Genomic DNA, 11061 nt, shown 5'->3' on the forward strand with positions numbered 1-11061 from the left:
AAGCTCAACATTCAGAAAACTAAGATCATGGCATCTGGTCCCATCACTTCATGGGAAATAGATGGGAAAACAGTGGAAACAGTGTCAGACTTTATTTTTTTGGGCTCCAAAATCACTGCAGATGCTGATTGCAGCCAGGAAATTAAAAGACACTTACTCCTTGGAAGGAAAGTTATGACTAATCTAGATAGCATATTAAAAAGCAGAGACATTACTTTGCCAACAAAGGTCTGTCTAGTCAAGGCTATGGTTTTTCCTGTGGTCATGTATGGATGTGAGAGTTGGACTGTGAAGAAAGCTGATCGCCAAAGAATTGATGCTTTTGAACTGTGGTGTTGGAGAAGACTCTTGAGAGTCCCTTGTACTGCAAGGAGATCCAACCAGTCCATTCTAGAGGAGATCAATCCTGGGTGTTCATTGGAAGGACTAACGCTAAAGCTGAAACTCCAATACTTTGGCCACCTCATGTGATGAGTTGACTCACTGGAAAAGAGTCTGATGCTAGGAGGGATTGGTGGTGGGAGGAGACAGGGACGACAGAGAATGAGATGGCTGGATGGCATCACCGACTCGATGGACATGAGTTTGAGTGAACTCTGGGAGTTGGTGATGGATAGGGAGGCCTGGCGTGCTATGATTCATGGGGTCGCAAAGAGTTGGACACGACTGAGCGACTGAACTGAACTGAACTGAAATTCATATACTGAACTCCTGAGGCCCAAGGTGATGGAATTTGGAGTCAGGGCCTCTGGGAGGCAATTAGGATAAGAAGAAGTTATGGAGGTAGAGTCCTGGTCCAGTGGGATTAGTTCTTCTATGAGAAGAGAAGCCAGAAAGTTTGCTTGCTCAAGAAGAGCAAGAAGTGCTCAAGAAGTGCATTTGAACCCAGGGAAAGTCATGAGTCCATAGAGAAGAGGTATTCCTCTGCCAGGTAGGAAAAGAACTGTCACCCAAAACAGACCATGCTGACTCATTGATATTGAATTTCTAGCCTCCAAAACTGTGGGAAATACATTTCTATTGTTTAAGCAAACCATCTACGGTATTTTGTCAAGCAACCCTAGCAGATACCATGGCTCTCAATGTTCATAGCCCTAAGCTGCCTGAGCAGGTGGCAGAATGTCCACCTTCAGGCAAAGCCTTTGGAAAGCTTATTTAAAAATCACCTGGGATACCTGGTGGCTCAGAGGTTAAAGCGTCTGCCTCCAATGCGGGAGACCCGGGTTCGATCCCTGGGTCGGGAAGATCCCCTAGAGAAGGAAATGGTAACCCACTCCAGTATTCTTGCCTGGAGAATCCCATGGACGGAGAAGCCTGGTAGGCTACAGTCCATGGGGTCGCAAAGAGTCGGACACGACTGAGTGACTGAACGGAACGGGATACTTGTGAAAATGCAGATGCCTGGGCCTGAGTCACTTTATTCAATCAGAATCCCTGGAGATTGGGATTTCAAATTTACTGCTGTATCATCTACCGCTGTTCATGAGGGGCTTGATTGTAAGAATAGAAGGGCAGGGATAAACTCTAGTTTGTTCATTCCTGTGCACCCAGCGCCTAGCAAGAGACAGGCTATGTGGAAGGTGCTTTCAAAATATTTATTAAATCTGGACCACAAGTAAATTCTATAAGAAGGTGAAATGAGATTATGATGGTGAAAGACTCCAGGGACCCATTCTAACCATCAAAGAGCATTTGGAGTGGGATGATAAGCCAGCTCATTATCAAAGGTCTTCTAATATGTATCATTAAAGGTTTAAGTACATTATGTTTAACTTTCACAAAATCCCTGCTAACAATCAGTATTAATGCCCAAGAAATATCTAATTACCTGCCCATTGTTACCTAGGTAAAGACTAAAGGCAAAAATGTTTAATTAGAAATACTTTTACTGTCCCATTTTGCCTCAAAAAGCTTCTGTACTACCATAAGCATTGAGTTGATATGCAGGAAAAATCTTAAAGACTAAACTCCACACAGAATGCCTCCCCCAAACTTATTGTGAATTGTATATAATAAATACATTAGTGACAAATAAAGTTTTCCCCTAATACTGATTATTTAGCCTGGGAACTTTCAGAAGATTTCAAATGTCACTCTGAGTTGAAACAGATCAAGAACCTCCCACTTACCCTGTAGGGCTTTCTAGGTTTTTGAAGACAAATATTTATATTAATCATGTTTAGATCACAAGACATTTTTTAAAATTTGCTTGCTTTTTCCTTCATTTTTCATATATATAATGGGACTACATAAGTGGCAGAAGAAGGCAATAGCTACCTAGAGATAATTAGGTAAATGCTCTGTCACACTAATATAAATTCCAGCATGCCTGCTTGCTAAGTTGCTTCAGTCATGTCTGACTCTTTGCAGCCTCATGGACTAAAGCCCATCAGGCTCCTCTGTCCATGGGATTCTCCAGGCAAGAATACCAGAGTGGGTGCTTGCTTTATCAGCACATATACTAAAATTGGAATGATACAGAGATTATTAGCATGGCCCCTGCCCAAGGATGACACACACATCTATGAAGTGTTCCATATTTTTATGGAATCTAGAAGGATGGTACCAATGATCCTATGTGCAGGGTAGCAAAGGAGACACAGATGGAAAGAACGGTCTTTTGGACTCAGTGGGAGAAGGAGAGTGTGGGCTGATTTGAGAGAATAGCATTGAAATATATACATTACTGTATGTAAAATGGATGACCAGTGGAAGTTTGATGCATGAAGCAGGGCACCCAAAGCCAGTGCTTTGTGACAACCTAGAGAGATGGGATGTAGAGGGAGGTGGGAGGGGGTTCAGGATGAGGGAACACGTATACCTATGGCTGATTCATGTTGATGTGTGGCAAGAACCATTACAATATTGTAAAGTAGTTACCCTTCAATTAAAAAAAAAATACTGAAGTGGGTAGCCATTCCCTTCTCCAGGGGATCTTCCCAACCCAGGGACTGAACTTGGGTCTCCTGCATTGCAGGCAGATTCTTTACCATCTGAGCTACCAGGAAAGCCAAATTCTACCATGGCTCACTCTAAGTCTCTCTGGTAAAATTAACTATATTCACCTGAATGTGAAATGTATTGATTCAAACATTGAAAGAAATGTATTTTATTCATTATGTGAGGAAGGGATGTTTTTATTTTTCTTTGTTCAATTTTGTGGAGGAAGAAAATAGATGTTGATGGAATACACCATCTAGTCTGGAGACATTGGGGTGTGTTTTGGGGATACAGAAATTATCTTGTTTATTTTATACATAGTTCAGTTCAGTTCAGTTCAGTCACTCAGTCGTGTCCAACTCTCCGCGACCCCATTAATCACAGCACGCCAGGCCTCCCTGTCCATCACCAACTCCCGGAGTTCACTCAAACTCATGTCCACAGAGTCGGTGATGTCATCCAGCCATCTCATTCTCTGTCGTTCCCTTCTCCTCCCGCCCCCAACCTTTCCCAGCATCAGAGTCTTTTCCAGTGAGTCAACTCATCGCATGAGGTGGCCAAAGTATTGCAGTTTCAGCTTTAGCATCAGTCCCTCCAATGAACATCCAGGATTGATCTCCTTTAGAATGCACTGGTTGGATCTCCTTGCAGTACAAGGGACTCTCAAGAGTCTTCTCCAACACCACAGTTCAAAAGCATCGATTCTTCGGCGATCAGCCTTCTTCACAGTCCAACTCTCACATCCATACATGACCACGGGAAAAACCATAGCCTTGACTAGACGGACCTTGGTTGGCAAAGTAATGTCTCTGCTTTTTAATATACTATCAAGTTTGGTCATAACTTTCCTTCCAAGGAGCAAGCGTCTTTTAATTTCATAGTAGTTTGTACTTAAACCATTCCACCACTTGCTTCTGGGAAAACCAATAAATAGTCCATAAACCAGCTCTATTATTTCATCAGCATACCTTTTCCTCTTCTATTTATCCTCTGAGTCCAGAGTTTTGAAGTAAAATAATGAAAAATTGTTTCTGAGAGCAAAGAGATATACTGAATCACAGAACAAGCATGGGCTGCTGCTGTAAGGTGGAGTGTGGAGACCAGGGATTTTTCATGCAATTGTCTCTTCTACGAATATTTCCTGCCTGCAGAAGAGGCAAGAAACAGAATAGTGCCTCCAAGCAGATCGTGGGGAAATGTCATTTCCAGATACTGTGCAGCAAGGAGCAGTAGTAAGATTAATTTTGTTTGGAGAAAATTGAACAGAATAAAAACTTATTTGTTTACTTTAGAGATAGGATGCTGCTTGATTATATTTAGTGCAAACATGGACTATTAGCCACTTATAGAATTGATCTATTACTACAGACCTTGGAGAGCTTTAAATGAGCCTAATGAAAGCCACTACTAAATGAAATATTTCGCATATTAGCAGGAAAACTGGAGCCCCTCTATTCCTGAGGAAAGTTGCTTACACACAGACTACATTGCATGTGGTGATGGATTACCACATGGAAACAAGGAACACTTGTAAGTAAAGAACTTTCAAAGGCAGGCTGGCCAGCATCTCTAGTAGCCTACCTGGCCAGCCCCTTGGCACTGCCTGTTTTAGGGCAAGAGTCCAGTTCATCCCTTCTCCATTGGCTCCCTTGATATCTCTTTAAATCAGGGCATTCTGGGAGCTTCCCTGGTGGTTCAGTGGTAAAGAGTCCACCTGCCAATGCAAGAGACACAGGTCCCACCTCTGGTCTGAGAGGAGCCCACATGTCATGGAGCAACTGGGTTGGTGCTCTAGAGCCCAGGAGTCCCAAATACTGAGACCAATGGCCCTGGAGCCGGTGCTCCGCAGCAAGAGAAGCCAGCACAGTGAGAAGTCTATGCGTACGCTGCAACTAGAGAGTAGCCCCTGATGGCCGCAACTGGAGGAAAGTCCACACGAGACTCAGCACAGCCGAAAACAAATGAATTAATTAAATAATAGTTTTAAGAGAACAGGGAGCTTTTGAGGTCATTCTAAGTCACTGATCTCTGGAGAGACTGTTCCAGTTTTGCATCTGCTGTAGAGAAAGTGTCTTTTCTTTTTTCTTTGCATTATTGTGCTGCTAACTAAGACCTTAAAGTATTTCTTCTACATTTTTGGAGCTGTATTATTTTGAATCGGTATTATTGAGATATGATTCATATCTAATAAAATGCAAAAATTTTAAGAGTATAATAAAATATTTGGACAAATGCATATAACCAAGTAACCAACATCAGAATAATGAATGATATGAAACATTTCCATCACCCCAAAAGGTATCCTGTGCCCCTTTGGAGTCAACTTGCCACTCCCATCCTCAGCCACTGCAAATATATATACTTTCTGTCACTGTAGTTTTACATTTTCCAGAAATTCATTCAATAGAATTGTTGACTGTGCAATTGCTTATGTCTGGCTTATTTCTCTTAGCATAATGCCTTCAACATGCATCCTCTTGGTTGCATAACCTCAGTGGCTTGTGTCTCTCTATACTATTCAGTAGTTGAGTAGCATCTCATTTTTTGTACATGCTATGCTCAGTCACTTCAGCCATGTCCGACTCTTTGTGACCCTATGTACTGTAACCCATCAGGTTTCTCTGTCCATGGGATTCTCCAGGCAAGAATACTGGAGTGGGTTGCTACTTTCTTTTCCAGGGGATATTCCTGACCCGGGGGTCGAACCCAGATTTCCTGCATTTCAGGCAGACTCTTTACCATCTGAAGCACTCTAAGAGGTTTGTATTGGTATCTCATTGTGGTTTTAATTTGCATTTTCCTAATGCCGTAAGGATGCTACATATCTTTTCATGTCCTCATTGCCCATGCTGTATCTTTTGGGGAGAAATATCTCTTCAAATCTTTGTCCCATTTTATAAATTGTGCATTTTTTTTCTTCTTATTGATTTCTAAGTGTTCTTTCTATATTTTGAAAATGAGTCCTTGATCAGATATATGTTTTGCCAATACTTTCTTCCAGTCTGTGGCTTGTCTTTTTATATTAACAGTTTTAAGTTCAATAAAATCTAATTTATCACTCACTTTCTTTTTTGGTTAATGTTTTATTTATTTATTAATATTACTCCGTGAAGATTTTTGTTCCAAGTTAATGCTTATAAGTTTTATAGGTTTGGCTTTTACGTTTAGGTCTATGATCCAATTAGAAGTAATGTGTATTTAAATATATATATAAGGTTTGAGCTTTTGTTTGTTTTATTTATTTTCTTTTTTGCATTTGAATGTCTAGCTATTCTGCACCATGTATTAGAAAGACTATATGCTCCTGATTAAACTTTCTTGGCATTTTGTTGAATACCAATTACTACATATGTGTGAGTCTCTTTCTAAACTCTCTATTTTGTTCTATTAATCTATATGTCTATACTCAAACCAACACCACACTCTCATGCTGATTGCATCATTATAATCACTCTTGTAATAATTCAAGTCTTCTAGTTATATTCTTATTTGAAAGTCCTTTATTTTTTCCAAAATTTTAGAATCAGCTTATCAATTTCTACCAAAAACAGGCAGCCAGCATTTGATAGGAATTGCATAGAATCTATAGATTAATTTAGAGAATTTCTATTGCATCAATATTGAGCATTGTGATTCATAAATATGGCATATTTCTACATTTGTCTTGATTTTTATCAGCAACATTAGACTCTAGTTATGGATCTTGAACTTATTTAAAAAACATACCCTTAAATATTTTACATTTTTTACATTATTGAGTCATTTGGATATTTGTCTCAATTTCAAGTGGTTCATTTGTAATAAACACAAATACAATAAATTTTTGTATATTCATCTTGTATCCTACCTCACTAAACTCAGTATTTTTTCTCAAATCTTTTTTATTGTAAATTTCTTAGGAATTTTTACATAGACCATCACATTATTTGTGAATATTTTATTCTTCTTCCATTTAATTCTCTATACCTTTTTTCTTTCCTTATTGTATTTTCTAGAACCTTAAGTATAATGTAAATAGAAGTGGTAAGAGTTGACATCTATGCCTTGTTCCTGTTATTGAGGAAAAAGCTTGTGTTTTTTCACCATTTAGTATTATGTGAACTTTAAGGTTGAAGAAGTTCTGATTTATTCTTAGTTTAGTGAGAGTTTTTATTATGAATGAGTTAATTTTGTCAAGTGTTTTTATCTTTTCATGTTTGTCAATACAATGAATTACACTGATTTTAAAAAACTTAATTCTATGTCTCTTGGATAAATTATAATTAAACATGATAAACTATTCTGTTTATATATTGTCTAACTCAATCTGCTTAATACTATGAGGGGTATTTATATCTATTTTCATCAGTGATATTGGCTTGTAATTTTCTTGTTATATCTTTCTGGTCTTTGAATCATCAATATGCAGGTTTTATTAAATTTTGGAAAGGTACAGGTTTTTCTCATTTATTTTGCTAGAAAATTTCACATAGAATTTGTATTGATTCCTTTTTAAATTTGGAAGAAATTATCAGATGTCACCTAAGCCTGGGAATTCTATTGGGGGATTCTTTGTAACTATGCATCTAATTTCTCTAATAAATATTGGGGTTGGGCTGTATAAGATTATCCATTTCACCCTGAATGAATTCTAATAGCATGTGTCTTTCGAGGAATCTGCCTCAATACAAAAAATATAGATTATCAAGCAAAGTGATGTGCATTATTTTTGTTGTTTTTTGGAAGAGGATTTGAGAGAGCTAGTGAGGAGAAAGAAAAGTAGCTGGAGAGGGAAGTCAGAGAGGGAAGAGAAAGTCTCTGATGAGGAAAGAAATTGGGGAGAACTGAGGGCTTAGTGAAGTGGTAAGTGGTACTTAGCAGTGTTTACTAGATGGAGCCTGCAGGTAAGACAACAATTACTGCTTTATCTCACATTTTCATAATCATTTTGAATCTACTTAGAATCTGAGACATATTCAATGACCAGCATCCTTAGTTATGAAGCTTTAGTCAGTGGAAAATCAAAAGATATACATCTCAGCACTTCCTTGGTGGTCCAGTGGTGAAGAATGAGCCTGCCAATGTAGGGACACAGGCTCTATTCCTGGTCAGGACGATTCTATCCTCCACATGCCCCTTCTATGCCCCCCAGGCCTACACAGCGATTCCCAGCCTTCATTTGCCAACCACCAAAGGACATCTTGGCAACAGGGCCATTATCCGGGCCCCTTCTGTTAGAGGGGCTGCGGGAGTGAGAGGACTGGGCGGCTGTGGCTATTTGGCTTACACAGGCCTGGGCCGCGGATACCAGATCAAAGGAGACAAGAGAGAAGACAAACTCTATGACCTTTTACCTGGGATGGAGCTCACCCCAATGAATCCTGTCACTTTAAAGCCCCAAGGAATTAAACTCGCTCCCCAGATATTGGAAGAAATTTGTCAGAAAAATAACTGGGGACAACCTGTGTATCAACTTCCCTCTGCCATTGGACAAGATCAAAGACAACTCTTCTTATACAAAATAACCATTCCTGCCCTGGCCAGCCAGAATCCTGCCATCCACCCTTTCACACCTCCAAAGCTAAGTGCCTATGTGGATGAAGCAAAGACTTACGTGGCCGAATACACCCTGCAGGCCCTGGGCATCCCCACTGATGGAGCCGACGCCCAGACTGCAACTGCTGCCGCTGCTTCTGCTTCTGTGTTTCCAGGCTACGCTGTCCCCAGTCCAACTGCATCTGTGTCTGCCGCCCAGCTCAAGCAAGTGGTGACCCTGGGACAAGACTTAGCAGCACATGTAGCGTATGAGGTCTACCCCATTTTTGCAGTGACTGCCCGAGGGGATGGATATGGAACTTTCTGAAGACATCTTTGTCTTAAGAATAAAACACACAAACTCAGTCCAGAAGAAATAAACCTCTAACTCAGTCCCCCAATGATCACACACACACAAAAAAATACCGTGGAGCAACTACTGAGCCCAAACATGGTACTGCTGAAGCCAATGCTCCCTGACAAGAGAAGCCTCCACAATGAGAAGCCTGCACACCACAACTAGGGAAAAACCAACATGCAGCAATTAAAACCAAGTGCAGCCAAAAATAAATAAGTAATTTTTATTTTTATTTTTTAAAAAGATATCTGTGTCAGATGGACAGCAACTCAAAAGCTCTGAAGCCAAGCGAAGCTTGCAGGCTAAGTCTCAGCATCCCTAGTTGCTGCATGGACCATTTGTGGGCAGTGGGCTACATGCAGAGCTCAGCATTTTGGGTCTCTCACTCCACAGTGAGTGAGAATTACATAAGTATTCAGGTGTTTCATGCACCAGGGGTTTTATATGTACAACAGAGGAAGATTATTTTTGCAAGATAGCAGTCTATATTAAGGCACACATGGGTTTATATTGTTTTTGGCATCCCGGGGCCCTTTTTACTAGATTTTGTCAACCATGTTTCCTTTCTGAACAGAGGCCTCATACAATTGGATGAACAATTTTGCGAAATCTCTCTGGGGGCCTCTCTTGAGGCTGAGCCCATATGAGATCACGATATGAGAGAGTGGCTTGGCTGGACTTTTATTTCAGTAAGTGATCTCATTCACTTAAAGCACTAATCATTTTAACAGGAGAAAAGTTCAGCCTTCCAAAATCGCAGCAGGAAAAAAATAAGAGAAAAAGCATGTCAGAGCAATCTTATGGAGTTTCCCATGTGATTTTGTGCTGAAAATTTTCCATGTATACATCATCAGAATGGATATACAGTCTGATATTACTGGTGAAAGATGTATGAGAGAAGTCAACTTAATGCAAACAAATAGGATTCCAGGCTGCAAAGCCGACTTACCTGGTTTGGGTTTATTACATTTGACATGAAGAAAACCACTTTCCCCTTTTGGAAGTCTTTCCATCATAAGACATGTAACATCTGCATGAATAAAATTTGCAGATGAGAAAGACTGTAATATGTTTTTAGCATGCTGGATACTAGTCACTAGGTCTACTTGAAGTACAATATCTGGATGAAAACTGGAAATTCTAACATGGCTCTTCCTACCTAGCATCCTGGTTTTATTTGATTTCTATATTCACATTAGCTAAGTAGAGCTCTTTCATTGATATTCTCCATTTTGCAACTTTATATATGTCCCTTTGTTTATTTCTGATTTTTGTTGTTCAGTCATTCAGTCATGTTCAACTCTTTGTGACCCCACAGACTGCAGAGCACCAGGCCTCCCTTTCCCTTGCCATCTCCCAAAGTTTTCCCAAGTTCATGACCATTGCATTAGTGATGCCATCCAGCCATCTCATCCTCTGATGCCATTTTCTCCTTCTGATTAGCCATGGTGAAAAATTTTGTTCTGTAGTTGCAGCAAAGCACTTTAAGACATCTCACACTATAAGCTGTAGGATTACTTTCAGCTAAACTTAACAGGTCTGGAAAGAACATCAAACCCAGGAGAAAGTTGGCCCAATTCTGTTTTCTATCAGTAAATGCATCAGGAACAGATTCAAGTAACTTTTGGAATGGTTGTATTTTAAACAAAAATATGTATCCACTGGGTGGGGGGGGCAGGTAATGATCAACATTTCTATAATTGCATGTGAGGCAATCACATCTCCTGAATTTCTGCATGGAACACTGGGTGATGCAGCTCAGTGTGTGACATGTCAATTAATACAAAATTGGGGACCATTACTGGAGATGCTGATGGTCAATGGCTCTGCTTCTCGTTTCTGTGACTACACCTCTGACCATTAGATCTCCATCCTCACTCCTTAGCACACACACTGCCATGGAGTGAGTTTCTGTGTAGGAACCTCACACCCAGAGCCTGTCATTAGAGTCAGTGCAATCAACTCAAGTCAGAATTTCATCATCGACTATCCCTTCTTTCAGAATTATATTTATCCCAAGCCATGGCTGATCTCTCCCAAATGAATAAAAAACTGTTATGGCAAATCTGTGAGTTCTTGACTAGTTTATTCTACTTCTACTCAAATTTGTTATCCTTGCTCATTGCCCAAGATCTGAGCCTTTCTACTCATCTGTAATCTAGATTCTTAAACATCTTACTGCTCCAGGCTCCTTTTTCCTTGATCTGACCTCATTGCTGAGCATTTACCCACCCCGTGTCTTTGGGAGA

The 11061-nt window shown here is 40.0% G+C and overlaps 1 non-coding gene across 1 annotated transcript; it reads left to right on the forward strand.

Annotated features, from left to right (window-relative positions):
• The first annotated feature begins 2437 nt into the window (after positions 1-2437).
• LOC129543908 (U6 spliceosomal RNA) lies at positions 2438-2544 on the forward strand. Its single transcript, XR_008683364.1, has one exon. It is a non-coding gene; the product is annotated as a U6 spliceosomal RNA (small nuclear RNA).
• The last annotated feature ends 8517 nt before the right edge of the window (positions 2545-11061 follow it).

The sequence above is a fragment of the Moschus berezovskii genome, chromosome 23 (genome assembly GCF_049115385.1).
Source record: "Moschus berezovskii isolate FMDL1 chromosome 23, NW_MosBer_1.0, whole genome shotgun sequence".
NCBI lineage: Eukaryota > Metazoa > Chordata > Mammalia > Artiodactyla > Moschidae > Moschus > Moschus berezovskii.